Below are 15712 nucleotides of genomic sequence, written 5' to 3'. Positions count from 1 at the left end.
GCATAGTAAGTGGTTGCGCGATCTTTGAGAAGTCTTTAATAAATCGCCTGTAGTAACCCGCCAAACCCAAGAATTGGCGTATTTCTGTCGGTGTACGTGGTGCTGGCCAGTTTCTGATCGAATCAACCTTGGATGGATCGACATGAATCCCATCCTTGTTTACCACATGGCCTAAGAAGTGGACTTCACGAAGCCAGAAGTCGCATTTTGAAAACTTTGCGTACAGTTGCTCTTTTCGAAGAAGTTCCAAGATAAGACGTAAGTGCTGCTCGTGCTCCTCCTGACTCTTGGAGTAGATTAGAATGTCGTCGATGAAAACAATAACGAACTTGTCAAGATAAGGTTTGCACACCCTGTTCATAAGATCCATGAAGACTGCAGGCGCGTTCGTAAGCCCGAATGGCATGACAAGGAACTCGTAATGACCGTAGCGAGTTCTGAAAGCGGTTTTGGAGACGTCCTCATCCCGGACTCTCAGCTGATGATACCCTGACCTTAAATCAATCTTGGAATAATAACACGACCCTTGCAACTGGTCGAATAGGTCATCTATGCGCGGAAGAGGATAACGGTTCTTCACCGTCACCTTATTGAGTTCGCGGTAGTCGATGCACATCCTGAACGTACCGTCTTTCTTCTTCACAAATAACACTGGAGCTCCCCAAGGCGAAGAGCTTGGACGAATAAATCCCTTATCCAAGATTCCTGGTAGCTGCGTCGATAGTTCTTTCGATTCTGGTGGAGCTAAGCGATACGGTGCTCGAGCTATGGGTGCTGCTCCTGGAGCGAGCTCGATTTGAAATTCGTCCTGATGATGCGGCGGTAGACCAGGTAAATCCTTGCGAGACACCTGAGGAAAGTCGTGTACAACTGAATGGTCTTCCAACTTCTTTTCTTTCGCTGATGAGTCAGTAACGAGAGCCAAAGTTGCGGTGTGGCCCTTCCGCAAACATTCCTGAGCCTTCAAGAAAGAGGTGATGCCAACCACAGCACCACTCTTGTCGCCTTGAGCTTCGAGAGGTTCTTGACCAGAACGAGGAATGCGAACAATCTTTTCTTTGTATAGGATTTCTGCTTGCTGTTGCTGCTGGCGATTCCGATGTGCAAGCCGTGGGCTCCTGAATCCTTAGCTTCTGCTGTGCTCTGGCGATCACTATTCTTGTGCTGCTGTTGTGCTTGAGACCGAACGGTAGCTGAACCCTTGCTGGAATACCCATCCCATTTCCGCTTGTTGTCACTAGGAGTAGCGGGAGTAGCAGAAGTGGTAGCGATAGTAATAGCGCTGATACAACTAGGTAGCCTGTTCTGTTCCACTGCCTGATCCGTGAGGCGATGAGCAAGACACTGAATGTCTTGGATTTTGTCGAGGTTAGCCGATGTAGCTTGGCTCTGAATCTCTGAGGCTAGACCCTTGAGGTACAATTCGATACGCTTGTTTGGAGGGTCCACCATGGTTGGACACAAGATGGCCAGTCCGTTCTATCGTTTCGTATGAGCTTCAATTTCTGACCCCATCATTTTCGAATGGTAAGGCTCCACTTCCAACTTGTGGATGTCATCACGCGTGTATTATTCCCTTTTAATGTGTTCTTTGAATTCGTTCCAGGGGGTGGCGTTAGCAGCTGCCAACCCTAGTATCTGTACTTGCGCGTTCCACCTGGTTAGCGCGATTCCTACCAAAGTACCAGTGGCGTACTTGACCCCTGCGAGCCTCAGGGCGTTCACACATGAAGTTCTTGAATGTGCCACTGAATGTGCTTGGGCGACAGTCCATGATGTTCTGGAATGTGTGCGTTCTGACCCGTTGCGCGAGAAAGATAGATCAAGGTTAAGCGCGAAAGTTGGGTCACGAGAGTAGGATCTAACATCCTAGAATAGGTCTGGGATAGCAGGTTATACCTCCTGCTTGTGCGGCTGCAAGTGCCGCAGCAACTTGTTCGTTAATGAGAGCCGTCAACTGGGCTTGAGTCATGTCAACACGTCCAGACATGATCGAACAGTAAAGGTAGCATAGGTATGAAAGGTTCGCGAGTAATACGATGACAGAAAAGTGTAAGCACATAAGTGTTCTTAAGCAATAACAAGTAGTGAGCAAAGTAATGTAAGCATACTACGAGCAAAGTTCTATGCAGTTCTAGCAAGCAGGTAATAAACATAAACCTTATTACCTAGGATGTCGAGTCTTGCACGTGGAGCGAAGCGTCGTTGTGGATCGTTGAGAGCACTGTTCTGGTTATAGTCTGGTTTTAATAAAAACGTTTTCCCATATTAAAACCAAGTTCTCTATAACCAATGGCTCTGATACCAATCTGTGACACCCCCAAAATCCACCTGCGGAGTATCACCGCTTGGGAGCGTGACTGACCAGGATCAAGCCATCAATCATATTGAACATAGCATAACATAAATAAAGTAGTTCGTAAAACCTCATTCAATACAATTGATGTTTCAAAACAAACATAGTATCAGTAGCGGAAGCATAAGTGAATAACCCAAGTAAACCATAAGTTCAATTATTCGAAATGTTTAAACATAGCGTTCATAATCCACTGCCCACAACGTCCCGCTCCTCCAGTGCAAGCTCCATAAGTACCTAAGGTCCTGCAAGGCATGCAGCAGATAATCAACAAACTAGTTGAGCGAGTTCACAGTTTAAAGTTCAATATCGTATTGTGTGAGTAATGGTTTAATCGTTACGTTCCATATGATTAGTTCCATAGCGGCCTCCCAGGCAGGTGTGCGAAGATTATGTTCGAATAGTTCGCGACCATAGTCTTTACCGACCAGGGTGTGTGCGAAGGCGGTTAATCAGTTCGTTCGCGACCATAGTCTTTACCGACCAGGGTGTGTGCGAAGGCAGTTGAGTAGTTCGTTCGCGACCATAGTCTTTACCAACCAGGGTGTGTGCGAAGGCAGTTTGTAAGTATCAACAGTTTAATCGTTCGTTATAATATCAAAGTATGCACAAGTAATCATCCAACCCATTCCCACCCTGGGAACCCATGCCTTGGCTGTGTGAACTCACCTTGGTTTGCTCGGTATGCTAGGTTATGCACTCACAAGTAATTTATTCACGTCCTATCGTATGCACGTATAACAAATCAGTTCATGTTCATAACGATACGCATGCAATTTAATGGTTCACATAGCAGTCAGTTTGCATATCAGCACACATGTATTAATTCACCTTGTACGAATACAGATGTTAACAGTCATCACAAAGCATGGCATGCCAATTAAGTCCAGCATATATATTCAATCAGTCAAAGTATATTCATAAACCCTAACATCCTTCGAATCCAGCCATTATCTTTTGATTACACATCAGTTAACACAATTATCAAAATGATCCTTCGGTCCGAAGGTTATGTTTCGAACTAATACTATCTTTCGACCAAAATTATCTTTCGGTCAAAGATGTGGTTCGGTCAAAGCCATCTTTCGGTCAACTATGCTTTGGTCCAACTGCTATCCTTCGGTCAACTATGTTTCGATCCAACATAACAATGGTTCGACCAAATCTATCCTTCGGTCAACATAACATCCTAACAGTTTCAACAATACATCATCGATCAAACAGGCGGAGTTCAAGTTGTTTCTCAAGAACCCTAATCTAACACACATGAACACAATCCTATTCCATTCTATCAGGTTAACCTTGAAACATGACAAGTTTACAACCAATCAAGATCAATATGCGAATCCATGATGCGACAATCCGATTAACATAACTATCTTTCAAATCGTACATACCAACCGATTACACCTTGGACAATTCAATTAATCTATATCCGATATCTATGCAAACCACATATTGCAAGGTAATTGATAAAACATGAAATCACACACAACTGATTAATCGGGTTTACATCATACAAACGATCCGGCCGGTTAAGCACATTCATACTTGATAATTCAAAACACATAATCACCAATTCAACATGGACACTAACCGGGGTAGAGAAACAAAGAATTGATCAGCAAAAATCTCCGTAAGTTGTGGTTGCCGTCACAAGTGAAAGTGTTCTAGGGTTTTCCTAAAACTGCCGATTATGCATGCAATACGTATTTAAACCTTTCACAGAAATGGGCCAAGCCCATTAGAGTAACTGGGCCGAAACATATCGAAGGATATGTTTCGAGCGCGAAGGATATGTTTCGAGACCTTCAATCCGAAGGATGACCTTTCGAATCGAAAGATATGTTTCGACATCCTTCGATTCATGCATCATGTTTCGTGGAACATCCTTCGTAGGTTGGGCCATGATTCACACTAACTAGCTAACATACAGTACAAGTTTCACAATATGGAACCCATTATACACAATCAAACAATTATGCACAATCAAGCAATCAAACATATATATATACTTTCATATCAATCAAATGTGCAATTAAGTAATTAGTCAAACACATGCTCGTGTAATACGTATGAAATCAATCTTAGAAATTCGAGTTGTCACAAAATAAAACAGTAACATAAATATCGTCGAGGAGAAACTTACCCATGACCACATTGGGATCGTTCATTGCATCTCCTCGTCCTAGCACGAAAGCTCGACCCCTTGCCTCGTTGCCATTGTTGTTGTTGTTTCCCCCGTTGTTGTTGTTCCCGTTGCCCTGGTGATTGTTGTTGTTGCGGTTCTGGTTCAGTTGAGGGCAATCGCGTTTGAAATGACCTTCAGCCCCACACTGGAAACATCCCCGGTTTCCACGCTGTGGCTGCTGCTGCTGTGGGTTCTGTGGAGCTGGTTGTTGCGGTTGCTGGTTCTGATTTGCAGGCCGTGGGCTCCTACAGTCTTTGGCCTCGTGACCCATCTTGAGGCATCTTTGACAACGACCCTTGTTGCACTGGCCGCTGTGATGTCTGTTGCAGTTGTGACACTTGGGATGAAACCCTTGATACCTTCTCTGTCTATGACCACCAGAGGATTGCTGACTAGGACTCTGGTAGTGGTCAGTCTTCTGCTGCTGAGCTTGAGATTGAACTGTTGCTGAACCTTTGCTAGAATCCCCATCCCACTTTCTTTTATTGTCACTGGGTGTAGTGGGAGTAGCGGCTGAAGTGGTAGCACTGATGCGTTTTGGCAGCTTGTTCTGTTCCACCGCCTGATCCGTGAGGCGATGAGCAAGACGCTGGATGTCTTGGATATTGTCGAGGTTAGCCGACGTAACATGGCTCTGAATTTCTGAGGCTAGACCCTTGAGGTACAGTTCGATGCGCTTGATCGGAGGGTCTACCATGGTTGGACACAAGATAGCCAGTTCGTTCGATCGCTTCGTGTAAGCTTCTATCCCTGACCCCGTCATCTTCAAGTGATAAAACTCATTCTCCAACTTGTGAATATCGTCATGCGTGCAGTATTCTCGCTTGATGAGTTCCTTGAAATCGTTCCATGGGGTGGCGTTAGCAGCTGCCAACCCGAGAATCTGAACTTGGGCGTTCCACCAAGTTAGTGCTATTCCTTCTAGCGTGCCAGTGGCGTATTTCACCCTGCGAGCCTCAGGGCATTCACACATCTCAAATACAGACTCGAGCTTTTCGAACCAGTGGAGGAGTCCCACTGCCCCCTTTGTGCCGCTGAAAGTACTTGGACGACAGTCCATGAAGTTCTTAAAGGTGCAAACTTGCTGCTGCGCTGGTTGACCTATTGTGTACGAACAGGGCAAAGTTTAAATACAAGGGCTAGTTTAGGAATGTAGGATCTAAAGATCCTAGTGTGTGCTATACTGCAGGGTATACTACCTGCTTGGGCAGCTGCAAGTGCCGCAGCAACTTGAGCTTGAACGAGAGCCTCTAGCTGGGCTTGTGTCATGTTAATTCGTCCAGACATGATCTTCATTATAAAAGTAGCGTGAGTGAGAATGGTTCGCGAGTAGGGCGATGACAGAAAAGCGTAAGCACGTAGGTATTCTTAGGCAATAGCATCATGTGTATCTATGCATACTACGAGCAAAGTTCTATGTAATTCTAGCAAACAGGTAATAAACATAAACCTTATTACCTAGGATGTCGAGTCTTGCACGTGGAGCGAAGCGTCATTGTGGATCGTTGAGAGCACTGTTCTGGTTATAGTCTGGTTTTAATAAAAACGTTTTCCCATATTAAAACCAAGTTCTCTATAACCAATGGCTCTGATACCAATCTGTCACACCCCCAAAATCCCACACGCGGAGTACCACCGCTTGGAGGCGTGACATGACCAGGATCAAGCCATCAGTCATATCAAACATAGCATTTAAGTGTAAAAGTAGAAAATGTGTTTCATCGTGACATGACTGATGTTCATAACCAAACATTATTTAAGTAGCGGAAGCATAATAATGAAAACCCAAAATAAGTTATAAGTTCAAATATCGTTCGCGATCTGTATCCCACAACGACCTGCTCCTCCCTGTGCAAGCTCCATAATGTACCTAAGGTCCTGCAAGGCATGCAGCAGATAATCAACAACTAGTTGAGCGAGTTCACAGAAAGTAAGTTCATAACAGTAATGCGTAAGTTCATCTAGTGGGGGCTTCCCATGCATGTGTGTACTAATGGTGGGGGTTTCCCATGCTTATATATATATTATTTGTGGGGGATTCCCACGTTTATCTTTACTAATGGGGGCTTCCCAATATGGTACTTACTAGACTATTTGCAACCATGTGTTCTTCTGAATCCGAGAACAGGAATACGTACAAGGTCACGTAGGATTTACGTGAGTGCCCTTCCCCGAGGACAGTGGTACGCGTGGGGTTTACGTAGGATTTACGTAAGTGTCCTTCCGACCCGGAAGACAGTAGTAGGTATTAGTTTACGTAGGTTTTACGTAAGTGTCCTCCCGACCCGGGAGACAATGGTAGATACTAATTTACGTAGGTTTTACGTAAGTGTCCTGACTATCCTGAGGACGATGGTCTATAGTCTAGTGATTGCGTAAGTACGAGTAATCATTCCATATCAAACATTCCAACCCAATTCCCAACCCGGGAATCCCATGCCTTGGCTGTGTGAACTCACCTTGGTTTGCTCGGTATGCTAAGTAAGTGCTCAAAGTAAATCAATCACGTCCTAGAGTATGCATGTACACAATCAGTTTGAATTCATACAGTTCACGTATAAGCATAATCAATGATCACCAAGTAGTACACATCACTAATCAACATCACACAAGTCATGCATAGTGTTTAACATCAGTTAGTTAACTCAGTCAACACTTAACAGAATTAAATCAGTTTACTGTGCAGGTTATCCAAGTTGGCGAAACAGAGGTTGGCGAAACACAGGTTGACGAAATACAGTGTGTTTCGTCAACTACCCTTTAACGTATCTAAATTCTATTTCGTTAAGGACCTTTGGCGAAACACATTTTCTAATTCGTCGACATCCTTGGCGAAACACAATCTTGTTTCGTCAAGACTTCTAATTCGCCAAACATTCTAATTCGTCAAGCAGCAGTTACGCAAACATATCAGTTACACATTCAACAGTTACACAGAAATCACAGGAAACCCTAATCTGCCGTCACATCATCGATCATACAGAAGTCATTCATCATGTAATCATCATCTAATCAATACACGAATCGCAAGTTATATGAACGTAGATAGATTCATTATAATAACATATATTTGATCAGTATTCAATCAACAATATTAACGACCGTCCAAACCGTCATGAGCATCACAAATTCAGATTTCACCAGATCACATAATCACATTGATCAGTTATTAGTATTCCTAAATCAACATCATAATTCGCATAAGGATACATAACCGATTAATCATGCATACGAATCAAGATTATCTCACACATGTACTCACATCCGATCGTAAATCAAGCATATACAATATGTACAGAGAAATCCAGGAAATCAAGAAACCGATTAACAAGCATACAACTAACCGAGATATCGAAGATGATGGTTTAGATCGCTTAGAGCTAGAGCTTGAGTATCACAGGGCTGCCGTCAAAGTGGGGAGGGTTCTAGGGTTTCTTATTTTGCTAAAACGTATGAAACATAGGTCTGTTCATGTTAATATACGCGTTATATCGTAATGGGCCCGAACTGGGCTTTGGCGAAACTGGTTGGGCCGGCGAAACAGGATTGGCGAAACAGGCTGTTTCGTTGAGAATGGGTTGACGAAACAGTGCTTCTGTTTCGTTGAGTGGTCCTTGGCGAATCACAAGTTTGATTCGTCGAGATGGTTTGATTGGTGAATAAGTCTAAGTGTTTTATACTAATTCTCATATCATGACAGTAATCACATATATGCACAATACCATACGTTTCATTAACACATAACATGTACAGTTACAAGTCAACAAGTCAACTATCAAACAGTCAAAGTCAACGGTCAAAGTCAACGTGCATTTAAAGTCGAAAGGTCGAGTTGTCACATCCACAGGCGGATCAAGTAAAAAGGAAAACTGTTCAACAGACTTTGACATCTAAAGCTTGCGAGACTTGAGTAATGATGCCTGGAGTAGCCAGCCTATTTCGTCTAGCACCTGCACTTAGCCTTTTTGGAAAATACGTCAGTTTGCACTGGTAAATACAACTTAACTGACTCATTTTGAAAAGAGTTTGAAAATTGATTTAAATGCACTTCGGCAAAAATATTTTATAACTTGGGACAATTATTCAAAATAATCTTGTATACAGTTTTACTCATTTGTCGTCCATTAGGGCCGGTTTGTAGGGCCGGACTTAAGTTAACTGACACGCCACAGGTATAATGCCCACAAGGTCGATTCCTTATAGTGGGATACCAGTTTTTCCATAATGCAGCTGTCAGGTGTACGCCTACACCCCGTGGTTAGGTCGTGGCCATTTCATGAATGATGCCAAGGATATCCGGGACATGGTCATTTAACCCCCAAGGGCCATACACCAAATAATACATATCAAACAGGTTATGTAAATACATCAATCACAATACGATTTAAATGACTACATACACCCGACCAAGCGGTACTTTTATAGTACCGTATCCCAAGCTCGTATAGGGAAAATAAGTTAAGAGTATTTACCTGAGCTGAATATAAATTCAATCCCAGCCGTATATCAAATCAGAAAGTACAGATAGCTTTTACTGGGCTCCTAATCTGGAACGAAGGTTTTTAATAACCTATTAGAATCCTAACGGGTCTTTAATTAAGTTTAGACTTAGACCGGTTAGTTTTCAAAAGGAATACACAGTTCAAACGCATGATGAAGCGAAGACCGGTTTAGAATGTGGTTTTGACCCAACAAGCTTGAATGCTTGTTTAATATGGGTAACTTAATCACATTCTGAATATTGAGACAAAAACGATTTGGTTTAACCCGTTTCGGCTTATATATGCAAACTAGTCACATAGGCCGATCCGAACGCGAAACATGCGTAACGGGTAACCATAAGAGTCATGAACATGTTCCATAAGTTAATATGCCTTTGATATGTTGTGATATCAGTAGGATATCTTCCATTATGCCCAAAACGAGTTTAAAACCAATTTATGCCTCGTAGGGGTATTTTGGTCATTTTAAAGGTTATAAAAGAAGTTAAATAGTAATCTGAGTTTCGGGTCTGATTATATCAGTACCAATACTTAATTTACTAAGTTATATCAGTAGGGTATAACCTATACGTGAAATTTATCACTTATAACCAAACTATGCATCATAAGGGAATTTTGGTAATTTCACATAGGCTTAAAAAGGTCAAAACTAGAATTCTGAGTTTAAGACTTCTGCTTACTGCTAAAGTATGGAAGTTTACTTAAAACATCAGTAGGTATCAAGTCTTATACACCTAAAATGGTTTTAATATATACTATGCGTTAAAAACGCTTAAAAAGCGATTTTGGGCTATTTCCGGGTTCTTAAAGGAAAGCTGATATTTTTACTATTTCAAAAGGCTTAACATATTCTAATTATCATGTTATATCAGTAGAAAAAGATTGGTATCAAAAGGTTTGGTAAAACTCATTTTACGGCTTAAAGGGTAAAACCGGCAATTTCCGAGTCAAGCTTAGAACCCTAAGTTACGATCAGCCTAAAATTAATAAAAATCTTCAAAAATCCTAAAATATTATATTACATCAGTGGGTAAAAAGTTTGGTATCAAAAATTGGGTTTAGATAGGCTATATGCTAATCATACGGTTTATTTACCGAAAAGCCTCTTAATTACGCTAATGAGCATATCTCCTAATCTAGACCTCAAACTGATGTGAAATTTTATGGACATGCTTATAGATCAGAAATAAAGGTTTTAGTCCTTTCACATCTTCAAAAGTCTTGTTTTAACATTAAAGGGCATTATGGTCACATTTAGACATTATGGAAACATGCGATGGTCTTTAATTCTAAAGAACCAAGTAGTATAACTTTGGAAGGTTATACTATCATATAACATGATTACAAAGGACCCTAAGGCATAAATAAACTCAAGCTAATTCGGGTCAGAACTGAAAGTCAAAGCAAAGGTCAAACTTTGCGACTTTCGGTCGCGAACCGAGCCTATACTTAGAATTGTCGGGTTGAATCATGTTTAGACATGATCAACTAATATTTACCAAGTCATTAAAGTGACAAAACTGATTTTAAAGAATTTATATCATTAGTTATGAATTTTATTTAAAACAACCCGATTAACTTTAATTTGACCCGACAATTAAACTAAGTAAACGTGGTAATTAGGAGATGCCCTTTAGAGGGTTAAACACCTACCTAATTACGATCACGTAGCCATGTTCAACGCGAACCGTGGCTCAACCGATTAAAAGTCAAAGTGTTTATCGATAACGCTTGACTTTTCGGTTTAAACGCTAAACCAATAACTAAGCATGAAAGGAATCACTTACAAAAGTCCAAAGGACTTGGAAGAGGTTCTCAAGAAGCTCAAGACCCTCAAAGATTGCAGAGAAATCAGAGAGCAATCCAGAAATGAGAAGAGGTGCAAGTGAAACCCAAAATCTAAGGGGGTATTTATAGGTTTTCGAGAGCCGTTAGGATCGTTCATCGATAATCATGCTTTAATCTCAGCCCTACACTTCATACCCATGGTTTACAAAACAATGGGCACCCCTAGATTCGTTTATGAGAGTGTGAGAGCAAAACCAAGGCTGGTTTTCAAAAATCTGGTTGTTGGGCAAGCTATACGGACCATATGGTCCCCCATACGGTCCGTAAGGACCTTGGCTGCAGATGGAAACTTTCAACAATTGACAGTTTTGGCCCCTGCACTCCCAAATGTCATTTCCGACACATTTGAGGCCCGTTAAACCATTTTTAAGGCTCTGCAATGATGCCTAAGCATATGGAACATGAAACATGCTCAAAAATATGCCGGATGTCGGTTCGTTTGGTCGTACGGTCCCGTTGTTCGGCTAATTACGACGAAACACGGACGGACGCTAAAAACGATCCAAATTACGCGACGAATGGAATTTCATCAAGCCAAACACTAAAATAAAATATTTTAGTGATTACATAAATTTTTGGGTGTCCGGGGATATTCAGAATGCAAGATATGCGCGAAAGTGCAAACTTGTGCACTTTTTGACACTTTTAGTCCCTGTATGACATAAAAGTTTATTTTTGCGCACCAAACACCTCTAAGCCTATATCTAAGCTATCTAAAGGTTAATTAGAGTATACTAAACTCATTGTCATATTCCGGAAGGTCCGAAACCTTACGAATTGACATACTTTTGCAGTTTGACGCTTTTAACCCCTCGCATACGAATATTGTCATAACTTTCTCATACTTCATTGAAACCTTATGAAATTTTTATCACACATTCTTGTGAGTATAATTAACCATCACAAAGCTTTGGGTCTGCTAAAAGATCACTCAGAGGTATACTTTAAACATGTTGACACATTTAGCCCCTGTAGTTTGTAATTCCTCACTTTCGTTCACAATTGGCTTCGTATGATCCATGATTTATTCGTTTAAGGGTATAAACATCGTGTAGGGTTATTGAAAGATATATTTACTCATTTTTGACATTTTGAATCCATTTACGCACATGGATTTCTTGTTTGTCAACTTTAGTCCTTCTAGGTCAATCCTTTGCACGTTTTAAGTCCATGACACGTGTCGATACATTATTGGACATAAATTTTCGAGGTGTTACAGCTTAAATCAAACAAAACAGATTAAAACGGGTTATCTCAATGATTTAACCACCAGTCGAATAAATATTCAATACTCGACCAAGCGGTAATAATTTACCGTATCCCAAGCCCGTATAAGGGAAAATAAGTTAAAAGTATTTACCTGAGCTTTAAATGTAATATTTGTATTCTCAGTCGTATATCCTACTCAACAAGTGTTGGTAGCTTTTACTGGGCTCCTAATCTGGAACGAAGGTTTTAATAACCTATTAGATTACTGACGAGTCTTATTTAAGTTATAAACTTAGACCGGTTAGTTTAAAGAAAGGTTTACGCTGCGAAATGCAAGATTAAGCGTTGACCTGATTGGAATGTAATTTAGACCCAACAAGTATGGAGACTTGTATAAAATGGGTAAACTAAATACATTCTGGATTTTGAACTAAAAATAATAAGGTTTGACCCGTTTCGGTTAATTTATGCAAACTAGTTACATAAACCGTACCGAACGCGTATATGCATAACGGGTAACCGGATGAGTCAATTGCAAGTTCCATAAGTTATTATGCTTAAAATATGTTGTGATGTCAGCAGGATATCTACAATTATGCCCAAAATGAATTTAAAACCAATTGAAGCCCCGTAAGGGTATTTTGGTCATTTTAAAGTTTATAAAAGAGATTTAATAGTAAACTGATGTTCTGGTCTAAAACATTCAGTAAAAATATTTATTTTATCAAGTTACATCAATAAGATATCATACATATGTGAGGTTAATCATTTATGGCCAAACTATGCACCGTAGGGGCATTTAGGTCATTTCACAAATGTTTTAAGGACCAAAATTGGAAGTCTGAGTTCAAGACTTATACTTACTGTACAAATATTAAAATTCATTTATAAAATCAGTAGGTATCATGTCTTAGGTGCTAAATATGGTTTTAAACCATATTATGCGCCTAATTTGCGTAAAAGTCGATAATTGACGATATTTGAGATGTTTATGGAAATCTGAGATTTTGATCAGCCTTTAAGGTTTAAAATATTTTATTTAGCATATAATATCAGTAGGAAAAGGTTTGACATGTTCATTATATGTAAATCTCATTTTATTAATGAAAAGGGCATTATCGTCAATTACCGAATTTATACAAGAACTCTATGTTATGGTCAGTATAAAATCTGACCAAAAGTTCCAAAAATCCTTAAAAATTATACCAAAACAGTAGGTAATGAGTTTGGTGTCAAAATTTGGGTTTAAACATGATTTATGCTAAAAATGTAATTTAATTAACAAAAAGTTTCATTTACGATATCTTGCATAATGTTAGTTTGAGACCAGAAACTGATGTCAAATTTATTTGACATACTTATATATTAGTAATAAAGATTTTTGTCCTCTCACATTTTAAAAATTTTCGTTTTTATAATATAAGGGCATAGTGGAGATTTCAAATGAGAAGAATTAAAAATTAAGAATAAAAAGAATAAAGGATACAAAGGTAATTTAAACAAATCATTTAATGATTCTATTATTTACTTTTGTTATTCAAATTAATGAACTCTAATCATTTAATGAGCCTATCTTATAAAATAGTTGTGCATCTTACACAATAAAAACAATCATGCACATGATCTTACATTTTCAACGTTTCCTACACCATTAAAACAATATTTTGGTGTAGGATACAAAATGTGTAGGACTCAAACACTTTTAAATAATTTTATGACTAATAATAAAATATGTGTAGGACACAATATTTTTAAATAATTTTGTCACCTCTAATAAAATTTGTGCAGGAGCCAATATATTAATGATGGTGACGGGGGAATTTATGGTTGCATTAATAAGAATTAAGTAACTCTTCAAAATATTTATTAATATTTTACATCAAAATGTCTATACTACCCTAAGTAATTAAAGCATTAATTAAAAGTGAACAAAAATGATATATTGATTCACAACCATTGATCAAAAAAAATATAGGGCCTAGATTAATTCATTTTTTCTTCTTTTAAGAAGATTCTTCTCAAATGAACCTCCCTCTAAGGGCATAATAGTCCATTTTAAGAAAATAACGGAAACATGTAAATAATCTCTGATTTCTAAGGGACCATGTAGTATAATCTCACAGGGTTATACAAACATATAATATGGTCACAAAGGAACCCTAAGGCATGACTAAACTAAATTAAACTAATTCGGGTCAGAACTGAAAGTCAAAGCAAACGTCAACTTTTGCGACTTTCGGTTGCGAATCGAGGCTAAACTCAGAATTTTCGGGTTGAGCATGTCTAAACATGTTCTTATAATATTTACCAAGTAATTAAAGTGATAAAACGTATTTTATAACCTTTACATTATCAGTTATTATTTTTTTATAAAAACAGACTCGTTTGACTTTTCTGTTAAGTACTTTGACCAGACAATTGACCAAGTAAATGTGATAATTAGGAGGTGCCCTTTTTAGGGTTTATCACCTATATAATTACCAATATATAGCCACATTCAATTCGAATCATGGCTGGACCGTTTATGAATAAACTACAAGTCAAAGCAGAATTATGCTAACTTTGACTTTCGGTCCTTAGACATACAAAAACTGAGCTACAGGAGCCAAGAACACTTACAAGGGTCCTTAGTATGAAATTTTGAACTAAGAGAGGTTCCTTAAGAACCAGGATGCTCCAGAGAATTCAGCTAGAGAGTTTGTTGGAGAAAATTTGAATGTGCAAGTTCTCTAAATGAGAAATGAGGCCCTTTTATAGGAGAATTGGATGAGCTAGGATCAATCCAAGTGTCCCAGGTGAATTATGATGCAAACATGTGTCCAAATGGTTTTACAAAACCATCAACTAGCTGTTGAATTCATTTACAGGTTGCAGAGAATCAATTCAGATTTCAGGTAATGCATGCTGGCCAGCTGCAAGTTCTGGCTGGAAAACAGTCCCCGTCGTGCCACGCGCCAGGGAGGGGAAGATTTTGCGCGCCACGCGAGGCAGCCAGTTTCAGAAACTTGTTTGTTTGTTTGCATGTTCAGTCCCTGCACTTTTAGAACTCGAATAACTGACATTTCCAGCATGAGGGACCCATATAATCAGGTCTTAAATGTTCTTGGGAGTAAAGCCATGCATTCATATGTTTTGGATTTGTTGAAAAGGTCTCCCGAATGAAGAATTGTCACATTGTCACTTTTAGCCCCTCTTTTTGGAAATTGCAAATTACATCACAAGATTGAACCGAAACTTTATGAAATCATTATCTGATATTCATGAGAGTACAATAATATATTACAAAGCTTCGGGGTCGTTAAAAGGTCACTCAGAGGTAATAATTTACATGTTGACACTTTTTACCCCTGTGTTTTGTAAACTTTTGATTTTAAGCACAAACGGCTTCTTGTGTCCGACAATTTATTCAATTGTCAGGGCCCCCGACCCGGTTTTACCCGTTTCCGGAGCCGCGGGACAGAAATCCTGCGGTACTTAAATTTTAGGCGACAGCGGAAGTCTTTTTAAAACATGATCTTTTAATAACTTAAACTGCCCGTTTTATAACTGAGGGATAAAATCCCATAATTTACAATAATACGATTTCTCCGGGAAATCTTTTATTTT

This window comes from Helianthus annuus, chromosome 5 (genome assembly GCF_002127325.2).
Source record: "Helianthus annuus cultivar XRQ/B chromosome 5, HanXRQr2.0-SUNRISE, whole genome shotgun sequence".
Taxonomy (NCBI): Eukaryota; Viridiplantae; Streptophyta; class Magnoliopsida; order Asterales; family Asteraceae; genus Helianthus; species Helianthus annuus.
Note: the sequence above shows the minus strand (reverse complement) of the source record.